This window comes from Ambystoma mexicanum, chromosome 6q (genome assembly GCF_040938575.1).
Source record: "Ambystoma mexicanum isolate Mex_15411 chromosome 6q, UKY_AmexF1_1, whole genome shotgun sequence".
Taxonomy (NCBI): domain Eukaryota; kingdom Metazoa; phylum Chordata; class Amphibia; order Caudata; family Ambystomatidae; genus Ambystoma; species Ambystoma mexicanum.
Window position 1 is genome coordinate 375,659,665 of NC_090937.1, and position 20,305 is coordinate 375,679,969.

Sequence of the window (20,305 nt, forward strand, 5' to 3'; positions counted from 1 at the left end):
CTTAAACAAACACTTAAAGAAAATAAAAAGGCAAATCAAGCAAAAAATGCAAATATTGCAGAAAATGCTAATACTGACTAGAAGCAGCAGGGATAGCACATGAGTGGTCTTGAGCCTCATTGTTTAATGTTGTGCCACTCTAATGATTCATGCAGTCCCTTGGTATAGTTCTTGGTTAATAAAATAAGATCTTGTTCACGTTTGAAGAGTTTATCTTCTCTAGCATGTACATGTTGTCGCTTGATACATTGAAGGACAGTCCAATCATACACCTCCCAGGCATGTTTTTCAGCCAAAAATGTTTTAATCATGGGTGCTTGTTTGATCTTGTTTTTTAAACATCTCCTATATTCAATGATCCTAGTTTTAATTTTTCTATTTGTTTTCCCTATGTACTTAAGGCCCACGATGTACTTAAGGCCGCACAGGCATATGATTAAATAGATGATGATTCTCGATGGTCATAGATGGGTTAGTCTCCAATAGAGCATCTCTGTTGTTGGTTTAGGCTCTCTTAGCAGCTTTCCTGACTATATTTTCAGGATAACCTTGCTTGCGACGTTTATGAGACAAGTTTGTGGCCTCTTCTACGAATGCCTCTTTTTAAAAACTTTTTTTGAGTCGATGGAATTGCCTGAAAGGTACATTTTCCCTCAAGTGTTTAATGTGGTAACACGTTTAGTCCAAAAGTGAATTACGGTCTGTAAATTTGTTGTAAGGTTTCACTAGTAAGTGGCCCTTTTCATGAAAAATGGTGATATCAAGAAAATGTGCAAAGTCATTACGAATCATTTTAGTACATTTCAGATGGTGATTCTGGGTATCAAGCCACTCACAAAAACTTTCCACCATGTCCTTCGGACCTTCCCAGATTACCAAAATATTGTCTATTTAGCGAGTCCATGATTTGATGTATTGTTTGAAAGGGTTAGAGTTTGAATACATCTTGCTTTTTTCAAACATCTCCACATACATTTAGCCAAACTCAGAGCCATAGTTGCCCCCATGGCAGTCCCCTCAGTCTTTTGGGAAAAAAACTTCCATTAAATTCAAAATAGTTTTTAGTGAGTGTGAATTTCATACACTACATGACAGAAGAATTTGGCACTGGATCATCAACAGTTCCACTTAGCAGTACCTCTTCTATCCCTTCTAGGGTTGCTTGCTGTGGGATGTTAGTATACAACAAAAATATATCTAACCCCATCAGTACATTCTGTGCTAGATTGCTAGATTGAAATTTTATTTTTAAAATTTCTTGATGGCTTCAGTTGTGTCTTAAAGGTAGGATGTCATCTTGATCACAAAAACTTTCAGATAATGGTCTACACACTTGGGCAATGCTCCAAAACAGAGTTTATCCTAGCCACTATAGGACGTCCGGAAAGGTTTAGTAAAGTGTTCTGGATTTTTGGCAGACAGTAGAAGGTGGGTACTGGGGACTTTTCATTTACTAGGAAGGCCACATCTTGTTTACTAATCCACCCTCTCTGTTCTGCTTTAATGACTTTCAAATCATGACTTTTAGCAATGCCTTAGTAGGATCCTCAGATTTTGTAAGAATCCAAATTGTTTTGTTGGCAGGGGCATTCTTAAATATAGTCCCCTTTATTGAAGACTACTATTCCACCCTCTTTGCCCACTTTTTTGATGAGAATGACATTGTTATTGGCCAGTGATTTAATGGCTGCCCCTTCTTCACAACTTGGATTTTGAAACAATTCTTGCTCTGGGGACTCTAATCTTTCAATATCTGTCATAACCTTGCATTCAAACACTAAGGATTCTGGGCAGTGTGAATTAGCTGGGGGGTAGAAAATAGAGGATTCAGGCAAGCCTGTACAGTTAGTAGAAGGAGGCATGGCATGGCTAGAGGCATGGCTACCTCCAAACCCGGTACCCTGTCTGGGTCCCGAATATAGGGAATTACCGGGCTATACCGACTTTGGCGGGCCCGGTAATTCCCATTCTCGGGACCGGGAACCCGGTACATCCCCATTCCAATTTGAGCCCCTATAGGGCTCAATGGGAAAGGGGAGGATGCTAACAACGGGCCTGTTTATAACAGGCCCGTTGTTAGCATCCTGGTCTGCTCGCAGGGGCCGGTAAGGATGTCTGGTCTGGACCAGACGTCCTTACCTCCATCCGCGAGCAGACCCATAAAGTGACGGCCCATAATGAACGGTGCTGGTCCCTTACTGGCACCCTTCATTATGTGGCTGCCCTCCTCGTAATGAGGCCCGTTGTCTGCTATCTTGAACTGTCAAACTATTTCTAGGTGGCTCAAGAAAAAGGGGGACTAAAACCACTGGGCACATTCCTGTGACTCTTTGGCCACTGTGTTAGCAAAAGACCAGAGAGGGGAACACTGGGATGCCCCCGTTTGGAGATAAAGGTGCGGTCCTAATCCCTACCTGGAATTAGAAAGTACTTAAACAAAAGTGGAGTTAGGAGATCAGGGCATGTATAGTGCGTCAGGAAAGCAAGTGTACATGTGTACAATAAAACTCGATCACATCAATTCAATGAAAACATACAAAAATGTTTATTCAATAAATATTTGAAGCCTGTCATGGCTGTGGTGCATACAAAATAGAAGACTAAAATCACAGAGACTAACATACACAGTAATAAATACAGTGCAAGTATTCAAAACAATGTGCAAAATATGCAAACAGTGAATCGTATTCTCACAAGGTAGGGACAGGCTGTTCTATGCAAAATCTGAGTAGTTTGATACAGTCTATACATTTATATCAGATTTTGTGGAGTTATTATGACTCCATGTAGTAGCAGTCAATTGTACATATGCCTTTGCATTGAGCAGAGGCTGTTACATGACATGTTTCTGTTAATTGTGCAACAAATGGCTAAAATTCCACAGGAGCTTTCTAATTGGGTCACTTGTAACGCAAGGAAACTCAGATAGTAAACCCTTAATGTGCTCTGGAAGTTACGCAAAGCTAGTGTCTCTTGCATACACTTGACGTCTTCCACACTATAAAATACCAAGAAAGAAAATATAGCCATTAGTCCTATTAGTTTAGTACGGAAATTAAATATAATGTCCTCATCCTAAGATCGAAAATGAAACCATAATTACCTCCGGTGGAAAGTGGAGTAGTTTTCATAGGTGAATCATTGGTAAAATCATCTGTTTAAATTCTATGAATGTCTGTGAAAAACACAATAGTGTTTTAAAACTACCATCCTCCCTAATCTGTGCCACCCAGACACCAGCAAACAGATAAAAAGGCATAAACTCACTTAGTTTAACCAAGTGTATTGATACTTAGCAGTTTTATAAAGTCTAGGGTCTCCATAGTTGTAGTTCCAATGTTTAGGACCACTACTCATTAGTAGCGTATCAAAAATACAATGGAGGCCATTAAGGATTGGGAACGTCAGTGTATGTAGATTGACAGGACAGAGGCATCCATTATTAATAATAATAATAATAATAATAATAATAATAATAATAATAATAATAATAATAATAATAATAATAATAATACAAGCACAGTGTAAAGCAGCACTGAAACAGAAAACACATACATTTACCAAGCAGCAAGGAAACAAAATATGCTATTAAAAGCATAATTTGCAAATTTCTCCACATCTTAAAAAGCTCTGTACATTTCTAAAAAAGGGACTGGAAGGGGGTTTCAGCAGAATACGCTCATCATCCTTTTAGAGCAACTGGTGTCCCGCTACCTATAAAAGCTGAAAAAGAGAGCACAGAGTGTCCACCCAGACCTAAAAGAACTTCCCAAAGTGGGTGTCAATGTTAAGTGTCCTGAGCAAGTGTTACTGCTAGCCTGCATGAAATAGCAGTAATACTACATGATCTTAAGTGTCATGGGCATATATGCTGTGACAACATTTTGCAATGCCAGACTTTTTGTTAACAGTATGGAAGACTAAAAACATTTCATACATGACCTTTGGAATGGGTATCAATGAGACATGGGTGCTGACTAGTGGTGCACTCTGCCACCATTTCATTGTAGGGAGTTGGTCGCTTACCTATAGTTAAGGGGAAACCTATGAACATTCTATTGAGAATAGTTTTTGAATCGTGGAAAATATGTGGCTGTAATGCCCCTGGTGAAAGCCCCTAAATTGGAAAATGTGTGACACATTTGAATAATGGTTTAAAAGTTATTAAGCATAAAAAAACAGTTTTTCGAGTGATTTGTTCACTTTCCTTTAGGTGAAAAGGTGCATCCTTTGGGCATGTACAAAGCAAAAACTGCTGAACAAATGTGCACCAAATAAAATACTATTAGTACACAAAATGGTGCAGATGTGCCTTTTGGTGTAAATCTGTCCAGTATTTTTTTAAAAATTTGACAGAGAAGAGGTTGCAACCGGTCCAAAAATGTTTTTACGTTTCACCCATGGTGCATTACTGCACTGAGGCTTTTCAGAAACAAAAGATGGCTTTTTTGTTTGCTCAATGCAAGCTGTTCCCACGACAATTCCACAGGGGGCACAGTGCTTACTTTGTGCCTGTGTTCCGCTCTGTCCCTTAATTTGGAGCGGGTTTGAGCACTGGCAATTCCTGCAGTATTGAAGCACATTAATTGCTGTTCCATATGGTGCTACGAGAGTCTATTAAGCTGAGCCAATGTTATCTTTAGTTTGAATCCTGGTGACGTATGTGTGATATGACCTGAAACAAAAAGAGTGCAGGTTGTTGGGGTTTTACATCTTATCCCATTTCCTAGATGGTGTCTATGGCATGTTGCAGAGGAGTTGTGTATCAATGCTGAGTTCCCGTGTGGGGCCTGTGCACTGTGCATGAGGTGTTTATTTCAATGGAGCTGCTGCAACTAAGGCCCGAGAAGTGACCAATCACTCTTTTCTCATCGGCAGCAGGAGAGACTCCTCTCCCAATCCCAAGCTGGCTGGCACCTGTTGCTTCCTTAAATCACTCACAAGACCATACAAATCTAAATCAACAGTATAACAGTACCCTCAACCACATTATCATCCTCCTCAATGTCCAATGTTGAATCAACAAATGGTAGTGAGGTAGAACAAGGAGAAATGTAAAATCCAGCCACTGATAATAATGCATGTCCTTTTTTAGAAGAACTAAAGAGAAACAACAGAAGTGCATATGAATTACCAACTAAGAGACAACCTAGACACAAACATGAGAAACACATCAAAATTAAATACTATGACATCAAGAAATCACATCATAGAGGTAAGAGGGGAGGCATCAAGAAACCTGGTGAAAAGTGCAACAGACATGCTAACCAGATCAAGAAATCATGATCACAACAAATGTACCTGATAGTTAACCTGTCAAAGATGTACATAAATGAAAACCTCACATCAGCCCTCAACAAAGGCCTATCTTTTAGGCCTTCTTGAGCTTCAGACTATTTTGAAACCAACTTAGACATATATATGTTTTGTAGGAGAATGAAACTGTCACCGGGTTCGGTGATATCTTCGTCAGACAATGTAGATTCCGAGATCACCCCCGACTCCTCACCTTCTTCTTCCTTCCAAGAGCCCTTCTTTTCCTTTCTTCGTGATCGCACCTTTTTTTTATGTAGATAGGGACGACCCCGGGAGGAAGCCACCGTGCACCCCAAAAGGGAGACCAAGGGGCCCCTCCCCCGGGAAGGACCAGGAGGGGAAAAAGCCTGTAGGCACAAAAAAACCCTGTGCTATCACAGTGATCTTCAGAGGAGTGGAACCAGGAATCCTTGCAGGGTGTTGGCTGGTCGATAGGGTCTGGTGATATCACGTGGAAGTGTACCCCGCAGAAAACAGGCAGTCCAGTAAGCTGTCCGGGGAAATGGTACACGGAAGATCAATAAGGCAGAGGTATCCAAAGAGCAGACGAGAAGCAATCCAGAATACAGGCTGAGGACTGGTACACGGGAAAAATACAGCACAGTGTCCAAAACGGTTGGCGAGAGCAATCCAATGGACAAACAGGGGTCAGGTACACGGGAGAAGTAGCGCAGAGCAAGAAGAAAGAAGGAAGCAGAAAGGCTGTTTAACGAACGAGCAGAAACACAGCCGAGAGGAAGGAAAGCGGTAAGAGCGAAGATGGGAAGGGGGAGGGTAAGCTCAAGTTGGAAGGAGGGCAAAGAAGGTGGGGAACAGAGTTAGCAAGGAAGCGAGAAAAGCGTAGCAAGCAGCGGAAGAGCGGGGAAGCAAGGAAAGGGGGCCGGACTGGGCGCGAGGACCCAACCGGGGAAAAAGGCGAAGAACTACGGAGAGTAGTAACAGCCAGCAAGCAGTGCTAACAGGACAAAAACCGGAAGCGTTGCGACGCGTCCGCGACCCGGAAGGAGCTGGTTAAAACTCCGGGTCGGGGAACGCTCCAGCCAATGAAAACAGAAAGAAAGTGAAACCAGGGAAAGGGGGCATGGCTGTTCGTGGCTGGGCGAACGGGACTAAGATCCTTGTCGCCAGCTTCTCCACAGACGCCAGGAACTCAGCGGCATGACAGAAACTCAAAAAATATTTTAAAACTACGCCGAGAAAAACAAAAACAACAAGCTCAGAAACATGGTGATTAGCGTCAGATCTATCAATACAAACAACTGAAGACACTATTACACTATTGAATTTACAAGACATTGAGGAACAATATACAATTCAATGGTTCACAGAAGAATTAGGGATTGAAAGGGACCTCTCAGAAGAAACGAATCAGAAACCACGTTCATGTTTTTATCCAATATTACCTACGGACAATGTAATTGACCTGTGTCAAAAAGCGGTCTTTAAAGATTTAAGACAAAACTATCTCTACAGCAAAAAATTAAAAATACAGCACAATCTGACCAAAAAGGAAAAACTGGCTCTTCAAGAACTAAGAAACTATCCTGATACATTAATCAAAATGGCAGACAAAGGAGGCAAAATAGTCATCATGAAAAGAGATGACTATTTAAAAGAAGCAGAACACCATCTAAGTTGCTCAAAATGATATACAGATTTGAGCCACAATCCGCTTCCAGACTTAACACAAGAATGGCACCTAATGAGTAAAACCTGGTGTGAAGAATGACTACTAACAGACGATTAATACCAATATATGAATATACAATTCCCAATCATGACAACTATATATTTGATTCCCAAAATACACAAAGATTCAAGAAATGTCCACCGTGCTGACCAATTATTAATGGAATAGGATCAATGACTGAAATAATCTCACAATATATTGACTTACACCTGCAACCCCTTGCCTCAAGTTTAGCCTCATTCATAAAAGACACAAAGCATGTTATTCAGCAGCTCAGAAATATCACATTGGAAACCTTTAGGATGGTTACGTTAGTAACATCCCTTTACACAAGTATCCAACACCAAAAGGGAATTCAGACAACAGAATACTTCCTAAAGTCAAGATCAATATCGTATCAAACCCATAACAATATTCTTATATCAATATTGAAATTCAGACTCAACAATAATGTCTTCTGCTTTAATGAACTGATCTATACACAACAACAAGAAACAGCTATGGGAGCTAAATTCGCTCCATGCTATACAAACCTCTTTATCGGGTCCTTCTAGATTGAACATGCTTCAACACATATAGCATTTACAGACAACCAGAATATTATATACTAGAGATGTTATATAGACAACATCCTAATGATAACAGATGAAGATAAAGCATCACTACAGAAATATGTGAAGTTTTTCAATACCAATATTTACAATATCCAGTTTACTATGAATGAAAGCACTGAGAGGATCAATTTCCTAGACTTGGAACTATATGTGGAGAACAATATCATCCAGACAATATTATATGCAAAACCAATGGCAGGCAATAGCATACTTCATGCATACAGCAATCCCCAGAGAAACAACATTAAAAATATTCCATATGGAGAAGTGATTAGAATCAAGAGAAATTGCAGCAATAATGAGGATCTATTGAGACATGCAGAAGAGACCAATGATAAGTTCAAACAAAGAGGATACACTCAAAAAGCTCTCAACAAAGTCATAACTAAGGTCAAGGAGAAGGCAAGAACAGAACTACTTGGCAACAAACTCAAAAAACAGTCAAATGAAGTTACAAAGAATCTAAGATTTATTATAACCTACAGTTCGGACACACATATGCTACGCAAAATTCTAAGTAAACATTGGAACATCCTGCAACTAGACCAAGATCTGACTAAATACCTAGAGGAGATACCAGCCATCACATATCAAAATGCACTAACTATTGAAAACCAAATAAGCCCAAGTTTCTTCAAACCTATACAAGAACCACAGGACCTCATAACCATGTGGAACCTAAAACCCATCCAGGGCAACCACAAGTGTGGCAATTGTATAATATGGCCCAAATGATGAATGGAAAACACTTTATCCAATTTACCCAATGGTAAAAACATTAAGATCAAACAACTAATTAACTGCCACACTAAATATGTCATATATGAATCCAGTGCCTATGCAACACATTGTACATAGGCAGCACAATACGACCGTTGAAATTAAGAATTATGGAACATTGTTGAGCCATCAATAAAGAGGATCTCAAGTATCCGTTGGCCAATTATTTTCACACAGCACACCCTACCAGCAAAGTAGAAGCAATCACTTTCTTTGGTATAGAAAATTGGAGAGACCACCAAGTGGAGGAAAGGAAGGACCGCTCCTTAGAAGAAGAGGAGCCAGATGGATCCATCTAATGGATGTTTGCATGATTGGCCTCAATCAGGACAATGACATGTTCAGCTTTCTCTAAACAATTGACCATAGAAGTTGGAAAGATTTCGGAACAGATCGAACATTTTCCTAAATTTGAGGACTAAGGATATTAGAACTACCCGGAAATTATGTATTCTACACACGTTACCTAGAACGTTCTGCCTTTACCTTCATACATATTTTTTCAAGAGGACATTCTTTTCCTATTATGATACATCGTAAAGAGTGTTTTTAATGATGTGTGTAAACATGGACTTTTATTCTATTTTGTTATAAGAGACATAGAAAAATCCCCACTCGGGCAAGATCGTGGCAAACTTGTTTGTAATGCTGTCATTGCGCACAAATATGTGATGATGTCATTGCGTCAGTAAACAAAACAGAAGCCATTTTGAAAAGCTGATCCCTTTCATGGGTCAGTGTTTCTGGAGAGCACAAGGACAACCAAGTGTATCCTTGTGTTTCCACATATTGAGGTAACCAAGAGAATAATCTCTCTAGTCTACTATTATTTTGTTATATGACCTGCATGAATCCCTAGACTGACTGGAGATACAATGTTACATAGACAAGCATGTTTGTCATTTCTAGGAAACTTTAAACTAAAAAAGAAGCATTCTTCAAGAGGGCAATTTAAAAAGTTAACCTGCCTTCGACCAATTGCAACAAAGGGTGAGCAATAATCAGACAGTAATTATCAAACAATTTTTTTTTTTTTGGTCACAATCATAGCACATACACATGCATGTAAGGACATGATTTGTTTACAATGTAAGAAGTGTTTATTTGATATTTTCCTTTTCATTAGATACATGTAAATTAGTGGTCACACAATACCTCCTGATGGCCCACTAGAAGGATAGTGGAGAAACACGTGTTGAAGTTATAGAAACAATTCCTCTCTTTTCTATTTGATGACATACCCAAGTGTATTAAAACGTTTTTCATCACCTTACTTACTTGAAGTGCATTTTTAAGACTGACAGGTGGCACAACTTCTATATGCCCCACCTTTGTTTTACTATATTGATGATTAGTATTGGGCACACAAAATACAGGGACATGATTGCTGACGGCTACAAGCTCAAAAAATAATCAAATCACAGATTCGCCAACAGGTTGATCTTTGTCTGCACATTTTCCCTCTGCCTTTTTAGGGGCCTCTAGTGCATTCAGACCTTCAGTTAGTCTCTAGTTGCAGTTCAACAGCATTAAACCAGTCTTCTTATTACTCGAGTCATGGTTGAAAGTGTAGAGCGACTACCAGCAAACGGAAATCCATCACAGAGCCACAATGTGCCTTGATGAACCTAAATAAAGTGGAACTGGAGTGTTCTAGATTCTATGGCCTGGAGATACTTACACATGTTCACTAACAGCATAGCGTGATAGGTATTTTAAAAAAAGTATTTGCATAATTATGTTTTTAAGTTTGCAAGCATATTTGGAACTCATCTTGCACACAGTGCCATATACTTATATCCTTGCGATATTCACTATGCTGCATTCTGACACACATTTGCTGTAATGGTATAATGGTGAACAGTGGTTTCTGGTTGCCCAGCCTTGCAGGTTTCCATTTGTGCCAGGCACTGGCTGTCCTTTCAGTGGTTCGCTGAGGTTATACTCCGTAAAAGTCAATAGAATGTAAAGTCATGCAAATCCGCAGAGCCTTCTAGAGACCGCCTGCAACTATGATATATGATTGTTGAATCAATATCCTACCAATACTCAAGACAGGCCGCTCTATGAAGAACACCTTCTCCAGGGTAACACCGGGACTGGAGTCAAACTTTCGAGCCCTAGACTTGCATTGCTACAGTCCAGGACCCTGCATTGCGCATAAAACATTGGAACACCATTTTCTCAAGGTTCTACCGATAGGAAGACTGATTGCTGCTATTTTGACATCAATCAGCGATCTGCATTCAATTTGAAAGCCTTTCAGACAATGCAATTTGCATCAAATCTAATCCAGGCAAAACAAACAGATCATTATGTCTCCATGATTGAAACCTTGTTAACATACATATTGAATAGTGGCATGCATTGTTTAGCTGTACGGCGTTACGGATGTATAATCACGTTGATGCAAAGAAATGTCCTATCACTCAATGGGGGCGTGCATGAGAACACGCACGGCATGCTATGCAACTTCGCCAAATGTCAAGATAGTAACGCAGTGGCCCTTTCAGCGGGGAAATAATTAGGCCAGTAAAGTCCACAACACTTTAGAAGAAATCTTATCAAACTATTCACGGATGTGAGATTTCATTTACAGGCATCCATCCATTTCCTGATAATTTTTTGCACTTTCCGTTTTTACATCAGTGTACATCAACGTGTACAAAACAATGATATCATTATTTTTTTCTTCGTATAATTTCCAAAAGACACCAAACAGAAGGGTGCAGTGTGCGCCTTTAGCCCTTACACCACTGGGTCTTTAACACCCACGGAATGCCTGGCCCTACTATTAATAAACTGCTAAAGTAAAAAAGAAGGTCGGTCACCCGAATAAAGGTGCCAACATCACAACTTCTGCGATTGCATTACGAGCAATCATAGTGTCCAATGATCTCTTTATTTTTTTACAGTAGGGCACTAGAAATAAAAAAAGAGACGTTTCATTTTTTTAATCGTGCACTCAATGGCAAAATCGACTTATGCAGGAATATCAGGAAAACAACATGCATTTGCAGTGCTTAGAAATCTGTGCAGCCAGACGTTTGGGAATTCATTTTCACATTTACGTAATATGCTGAATTTTCTTTCACTTAAATACTTTTGACTTATTAAAGTAAATTCTAACATTCAAATAAGCAACTTTGACTGCACCATCTGTGATGCTGGTGGAAGTGAATTGTTGGAGGAAGAGACTAGTGCCCTACAGTTGATGTGCTGGCTCCTGCCAGTCTTCAATATGTTTATTTCCTTTAACAAGGTCTTCAGGGCCCATAACTCCTGCACGGCCCAAGGGCATCGTTTATAAAGTAATGAATGATCACCTTTTGGGGTGAAGAGGGGGTCACAAACAAAATCAACCCAGAATGGTTTCTGGGAACTGCCTAGTTTCCAGCAACCATGTACAGCCGATGAGGAGGGTGGGGTAGGGCGAAGATGAAGGTGACTGAGTGTCATCCACCCCCACCTTAAGGTATGGAGAAAGCGGTGAGGGACAGGGGATTCTCCTTGCCTGGGCCACCTCTGTTAGGTTCAGCCCAGCTGGGATGCGGGGCTCTCAGCACAGCGTTCCCCATGGTGAGAGGGACCACTGTGCTGAGAGTCCTGCAGGTGGTGGGGCTGTTAGCATGGTGCTCCCTGTGATCAGAGGGAGCAACACACAGAGGGCCCTTGGATGACAATGTGATGCTCCCTCTCATCAAGGGAGCACCATGCTGACAGCTCCGCCACCTGCAGGACTCTCATCGTGATGCTCCTTATCATAAAAGGAGTGTTGTGCTGACAGTGGAGGTTACTGGGGGAGTCACGTGGCCCCCCCTAGCATTGGCTTATTTCCAGTACCTTTACTGAATTCCTGAGCCATTCCAACTCGTATGAGGAAAATAGCCACTGGGGGAGTACCATGTAACTCCCCCCACGTTATAATGTTCTTTTTTGGAAGTATATCTTTATTTTTGTTAGTTACAGTATATTATTTAGGACCAGACATGGATTAGTATGTTTACATTGCCCAAGTTTGCTCGCCTGGTTAAGATTTGTATGCCACCTCATCCCCTCCTGCAGGCGTGCATACAACAAGGGACAGGCATTCCACCCTGGTGATTTTGCCGATATTATGGACATTGTTAATTGAAAGCGTGGCACAATGCAACAAATGCACACGTCACCCCACTCTTAGGACAAATCTGAACAATGTGAGCACATTATCGAGAGCATTTTCTTTGGAAATCTTTGATCACATCTCTCTGGTTTTGAGAACCCTCCACTGGCTCCCCATAAAGTGCAACACTGAAGTTTTATTGCTAAAAGGTTTTGAATCTATCATAACCACAGGCAATTCTGTGTTTGTTCCTCCCGTCCAAAAAGTATCAGATTGCAGAGGAGAAATAACCATATAAAAATCATGCTTGGTCCCATCCCAAATGGAAACCAAACAATGAGGTGTTCCCGTGTAAGTACTATTAATCAACTGATTTGAAGGCTACCAACATTTACTAAACTGGTTACTGTCATGAATCAATCACACAATTTAATGAGAATATGGTACCTAGCATACTATGCTTGTGCAATATATATTTTTTTGTTGTTGGCACAAATCCAAAAAGAAAAAAGATAACAAGATCTAAAACATATACAAACAATATTATATTAAATCAATATTTCTCAAAAAGTAGTGAATTTCACAAAGAGATGACGAATACATACAAAACAAACAATTGAATCTAATAAGTATGACAAATATATAAAACTCAGGGAAATAAATGACCGGAATTAATATATTCCAGATAAATATCAAACCATTAAATGACTGTTGGTATGTTCCAAATCAACAACAAACATTTCTTAAGAAAGTAAACAAATACAATTTGAAAACGAAGAAGCTGAATTTAACTAATCACGCTCAGTGTGACATCTGTGTTAAAGCAGACTAAGCCTGTGTGTAGGGCTTAATATGCTGACTTGATCGTATATGGTTACCTGTCCCTAACTCAATTGGACCTAATATCTTTAGCCTTTTTATGCAACAAGGTCAACCCAAAATTTAGTTGGGTACTAGCTAAATTCTGGTCACAGAGCTAATGAGAAAGAATAGAACTTGTACACAGTAAATATAAATCGTTTGCTCAGCCCCTAGAGAACAACCAAACAAAAACTGATAAATCGGTTGTGTTGCAAACAAGCATACGTATGAAAGGTACTAGAGGAACAGCATGTAACATGCAAGACCAGGTGTTCACCCTAACTGGACTGGTGACCAAGGTCAGCACCCCTCTAACTGGTGATAGTGCCCAAGCATCCCAAGTGGGTGGACAACGCAAAACTGAAACAGAGAGTGCCGCATTCATTGTGTGCACATGCTTAGAAAGAAGCCTTAGTGCCATTCCCATGGTATTATTCATGAGATACCTATGATAGGAAAGTAGGAAATAGAAAACTGAAATATAATTAATCAGAGATCAACTTAAATGGATTATTATTGCCTACCTATTGCGCTACTTCAATGGCGAGCATACAGGCGTGCTGCTGCCATGCTGCTGATATTTGTATTCCCTTGCCGAAATTCAGGGGTCACCTCTTCAAGAGGCTGAAGTGTAAGCTGATGCGGCGAAAGAGTACCAGGAGTGATGTAGATTTTCTAAATCTGTGTACGTCCCCTTATACCGGGGCCGTAGAGAGCTTGTAGGCAGAGACAGGCATTTTTTAAAAATATTAACATACCTGTGCTCCGTGATATGATGTTGCGGCAATGAATGCCGTCTATTTAAATGCTGTCTGTGAATGGAAGCCGTGCTGCGGGGGGCTCACTATATAGCCACATAATCCCGGCACCAGAGAAGTATACAAGCCTATGATAAGGAATGTATATGTTAGTTCGGAGGCATAGCTTAGTTATGTTTAGTATTATGGGGAAGTTCTGTATCCAGCTACTAATCTTTTAACAGACAAAGTCCGAGTGCATTGTGCGGCAGCCGACGTACAGCTGTTTGAAGAGTCCAGAGTTTACTGCGGGAGATGAAGGAAGTGTCCTGACTTCCGGGGGCGTGGCTATAGGTGCACCAATGGATCCGAAGAAAGAAATAGAAAGAGGACTCACCATGGGCTGGTCAGATTCAATAGCAAGTGAGGAAGGGTGTATTGTTCTCAATAAGACCACTGTGCTTTAATGGGCGTACATGAAAAAGGTTGCTGTGGACTACTACAGTGAAAAGCAATTTATAGATCTAAAAGAGTTCAGGAAAACATGAAATATATATAGTAACTAGATCATTATAGTGAGGAACACTAAAACAATGAAATAATCAAAATTCCTAAAGAATCAATATGGAAATGAAATATAGGTCTCAAGGGTGCAATTATTGATGTGGATGCCATGACAAAAAGGGGGTAACATTTTTAAAAAGGTACAATTTTACCATACCTGAAATGCTTCATTTAGCCCATGGTCAATGTTGTCCAATGAAAAAATCCAGCATGCTTCCTTATTTGCCAATGCTTGGTGTTGATTAGCAGCATTCTTAATGACATCGATGACCCACCAACATGGGTCTTCGGTGTAATGGCCGTATTCCATGAAATTGCTTACGAGGGGCGAATTAATGGCTTTGCATCAAATGCGGGAACGGTGTTCCGTAATGGGTGTATGGACCCAGCATGTGGTTTTACCAATATATTTGAGCCCACAGGGGCACAGGGGCACTCAATACAGTACACTGCCCAAGAGGTTTTACAATTCGAATGGTGACGTAGCTCCCAGATTTTACCATTCAGTGGAAAAGCTTTAATTTTTAAAGCACATTTGCAAACAGAACAAGTACCACAGGAAAAGTGGCCTGTAAGGGGCCGGAGGTCCCAGCTGGATGTTTTGATCTTGAGGATTTAATTTGAGTGGATCCATGGACCAGTTGATTTTTGGGTTTTTTTGCCTTTTCATGGTGAAGATCGATAGTGGTTCTTCTGGCAGAGGAGGTTGTGCCACAGACCAGTATTTTTTTATTTATTTTTTAATTAAGAAGGTATGTTGGCTGTATGTGAGAGCACAGACTAATTTCTCATGTGGTGTCTGCTTTTTGGATTCAAGAAGAGTTTCACAGGGGGTAAACCTGGCTCGTTTATATGAATCTGAAACAAGTTTTTTCGGGTAGCCCCGTTGTTTGAATTTTGTGGTCATAGTCAGATACTAATGTGCAATTTCTTCTTAGTCTCAAAAACTGAGAATAGGGTACATTTTCTTTTTGGTTGCGCGGATGGAAGCTATCAAAATGCAATAATGTATTGCGGTTGGTGGGTTTAGTGAATAATGAACAAATAAGTTTATTGGCCTGATGTTGAATGAGAAGGTCCAAAAAAGGTATCTGGGTATTGCTCATGGAGATGGTGAATTTAATTGTATGGTGGCATTGATTAAGCCACATCAAAAAAGTGTTAATGTTGTCTACAGTGCTGTGCCAGATGAAAATAATGTAATGGATAATAGTATGTTGAGAAGGGTATGTATGAGATATGTTGAACGAGAGAATGCTATGTATGAGAAAACCTGGTGTTACTTTGTTTAAACTTTTGCGTAATTGCACTTGCACGTGACATTTTATGTGCACAATACCTCAAACTTGCAGGAGAGCCATTTTGCTCTGTCCTGTACACCCTAGACTGACGGTTTTATCTATGTCATTGCACTGATGTTTTTCTTTTTTCTTTTTTCTTGTCCATCACTGCTATCACTGAAGAAACAAGGAGGGTGATTTTGAGAATCAGCAAACTCCCTCCCTGAACTATTCAATGTCAGTACAATCTTTTCAAATGTACTGCTATACTCTTCAGTGAGTGTATGATCTTTGTATAGATGTTTATGCTCATTTGTTATGAATATTAATAAAATTGTATATTTTTCTAAAAAAATGTCTATTGATTTAATGGAATAAGGGCAGGCCTTCTTCTCTTAAACCTTTTGTTGACCCGAGGTTACCTACGTCGAATTCAAACATGATACCTGTCGGACCTGTATGTTTAGTTCTAAAGGTTGTTAACCTTTGTTTGACGGTGGTCCAGCACAAGCTTTTCTTACCTCTTTTCCTCCTCAGTGTTATTGGTATCAATATATCTTCGCCAGCTCTCAATGTGCTGACGGTATGCATTTAGATCTGAAAAAATGAATTTGGCTTCAAAGGCTGCCATGAATATGATGGCGAAGTTGGGGGCAAATGTTGCCCCGATGGCCGTTCCTTGAGTTTGTTCATAGAACTGATCCTGATATTTGAAGTAGTTTTTAGTAAGCGCTAGTGATAGTAATTCCATAATGAATTTCACCTGTCCCTTACTGAATGATATAGAGAGTGTCAGGCTGGAGCCTATGCATTCAATGGCCTCATCATGAGGAATATTGGTGTATAGTGCTATAATGTCGAGTGAATCTATCTCAAATGGGGCATTCCAGCCAGATCAGTTATATTATATCCCCTCTTCACAGGAAGTGTAACTGGGGCACTAGGCAGCAGGCTCGGGACCCAAGTCTGGGCATAGACGTTTCACTTTGAGTAACATTAGCAAACCTGAAATTTGATGGTTTGACGGTTTTGATTCAATCGTATATCCATTGCTTTCAGCAGCCCTCCAAACCATCAGTTGTCAGTCTACCATGCCATTATTGAAGGAGAAAGACCTTACACTATCAGTCTTGTCCAATCCCATAAGAGAAAGTCCAGCTGAACTGCTAAGTCAGGTCCCTTTTGCACAAACCACAGACACATTGATTCCATAACTCTTTGGTTGACCCTCAGAGCCTATCGCGATCCAGCCTCTGACCACCTCACCATAGTGATCCTTCATTACCATGAGTCCAAATTCCTATGGTTGACCTTCAGTTGATACAGAAGCAATCTTTTTGGAGTTAGAACAGCATATATGCAAGACCCTTTCCCCTGTGAATCCCTTCCAATTCATTATCACCTTTATTCAGAAGCTTTCTCACAGCTGTCAAGACCCAGCAAGAATGTCCTACTTACTGTTCCTGCCACTATACTGAAGACCTGTCCTTTCCTGTATTGTAAGCCCTCTGAAGCAGTCCTAAATTAGTCTAAAGGTATACAACCCATAATAAAATACAATTTAAAAAGTAATCCACTGCCATGCATGGAGCATGATAATTTGTGTAGTCTATGTTAATTTATATAGGTATGATATATGATAACACTGTGTGTTGCTAGCTGCTTCTATGTGCAGGACATGGCAATTTATTCCCAAAAAGGATAAATACTTTTCCACCCTAATGCTCTGTGCATGTGATTGTATAAATGTCAAAGGATAACTGGCTCACGTTTCACCCATATGGATTTGTGGGAAAAATGGGTCCTGGGTATCTTGCAATTCGGATTTTTGGAAAAGTAGATTTTCCATGCTCTTTGCGGTTTAAGCAGTGCAGATTTATTTAATATTGTAGTGTCCTGGCAGACACTGAGGAAGCAACATCTCCACTGATACTTCAAACTATAGGTCCACTGAGGACCCAAGCTGTGAACACACAGGACCTGCACAGACCACAAATGGGACCCCATCCAAGGCCAGACCCAAGAATTAACCTTTAGCCTTGATAAAGACCCACGAGTTTGAAACACATGTTGGCTGACCACTACTAGGACTATGAGTCCACACTATAATATTAAATGAATCTGCATTGTTTAAACCGCAAAGAGCGTGAAAAATCTACTTTTCCGAAAATCCGAATTGTATGGTAGCCAGGACCCCTTTTTCCCAATCATACAAACAGGTCTAGGCTTCACCTCAACCAAATCTGTGACCTTGCATCAACATCTCTAGCAACACAAAATAACCAGAGCTTAGCGCAGGAGTGTTCCAACTCTAGAGCCCAGTCTCATCTCTCTGCATATGGATTTGTGCGTTTAGGCCTTACTTTCTTGGTAGAATGTTAACACTTGGCTGTTGTTCTGAAATATTAAAAGGATCTGAACCTGTCCTTTAAGTAGTTAGTGTGATGAGCACCACGGTGAGAAGTTACTTGTATAATGTTTTACGTGATTGTTCCTTACTGCAGCTGCCTGCAGGCCAGTGAACCAGTAATAGGAGCAGTCAAGTGATTTGGAGGGGACAACGAGTCAGCAGGTTTTGTTACCAGAAGAGGCCAAGTGTCACACCAAAGTAAGATTTTGTGGGTGGTGGATATGTGCTCTAGCACCTTGAAGCATCTCATGTGCTAGATGGAATTACCACTAATGATCTCAGGCCCAAATAAACGGACAGACTCAAAGAAAATGGCAAAGTTCTACTTTATTGTCAAATCAAATAAAGTACCTGCAAGCTCCCGGTAGATGCATAAGTAAGTAATTGCTCACCATGACCCTTCCAATACGCACATGTAGTATACAACATTCATTTGAGGAGGTAACCCATTCCCCTCTCATCCCTCTGTCAGCAGCCCCGGCCCGCCTAAATGTCAGTTTAAACTCTTATTTGCGGTTTTGAAGTCTTTTCCATGCTGAGGTTCTTTGGATACACACCCTTGAGCATTACTCATCTTTGACAACCCTGCAATCAATTGTGCCATGCTCATACCATCACAGGTATTACAGTTTGCATCGTGATTTATCAACACTGTTGCATATATTGTTTCCTGTAATCTGTACCAGCAACAATACTGCTTACAACTCCACAGGAGTTAGAGCGCCTGACACGACACAATGTTGGTCAAAAATAACTGATATCAGTCTTTGTTTTGTAGGAATCCTGCGTTTTCCTCCTGTCCCTGATGTCTATACAGGGTGAGTAGTCTGTGGACCCTAATTTGGATCAGCAGCATGATTCAGTTTTTAACCTCAGAACACGTCCAGTAGTGTGTGCCTCTAGTTCAAAATTTGTCTATCTTCTGCCCCCTATAGGGTGACCCACCACACCTGCCCTGAGGAAGGCTCAACTACAGATGCCACGAATACAGGCACACCGAAACGTGTCTCCATGTCTGGCTCCTTTTCTTAAGGAACAGCATTGCTAATTGTTTTCTGATTTCTCTTACACATAGGCAGATAGCAACAGTCATGCTTATTTGGCAGATAACAAAAGTCATGCTTATCGATTAATCATGTTGATACCCTTTACCAACCTACCAGGGTAATTTTTAATACACCCTGGTAGTTTTTTACTGCAGCAGCAATCCTCCCCCGGCAGTGTTATCCAACTAATCTGGCAAAAACCGTTTCTATTGTTCTATAAGGATGGTCTGCTGTTGTTCTTTTATGCTTCATGTATGTATTGTCAATGTTTTGTCTTATGCTTTTTCTTTTTTCAATATTTCTATCAAGTTTATGTAAAAAAGATTTACAAATTCAAAGAATTTAAACAAGAAAAACACTTTCTCTTGATATTAAATTAAGCTTGCACCCTAAGTATGTTTTTCTTTGGTTTTATGTGACTCTTGAAGCACATTTTTACTTCTTTAAAAAATAATTGAAGTTAATGACAAGAACAATGTTTGTCATAAGCGTGGGTACTTCTTTGTTTGGATATTGAGTATAATTTGCCCTGTCTCAGGCTTGCACACAGGGGCTCCCCTATTGTTTGTATAAATAAAGCTCAAATAAAGTAGGGCAATCTGGCGAACAACAAAGTTTAGTACACGCACTCACACTTCAATTTTGATTGCACAAAGGTGTTATACCTCAATATACGTTAGCTATGATGTCATCCTATGTGTCAAACTGTAAAACCTATTGAAGGGAGGGATTGGTTAAGGGAACACGTGTACCTATATATCATATAAGTATTAGTAATATCACTGGATGCTCTTTATCTGATAGGCACGCCTTGAACCACCTGTAAATATGTATAATGCAGATTATAGCAGAATAAGCAGCGGGGTGTCCTGTGCAACACTGAATAGCTCTCTGATCGGTGTGCA

General features: G+C 40.2%; 1 pseudogene; it reads right to left on the minus strand.

Annotated features, from left to right (window-relative positions):
• LOC138515220 (mitochondrial transcription rescue factor 1 pseudogene) overlaps positions 1-16,695 on the minus strand; it is a 166,527-nt pseudogene extending 149,832 nt beyond the window's left edge.
• Between the last annotated feature and the right edge of the window lie 3,610 nt (positions 16,696-20,305).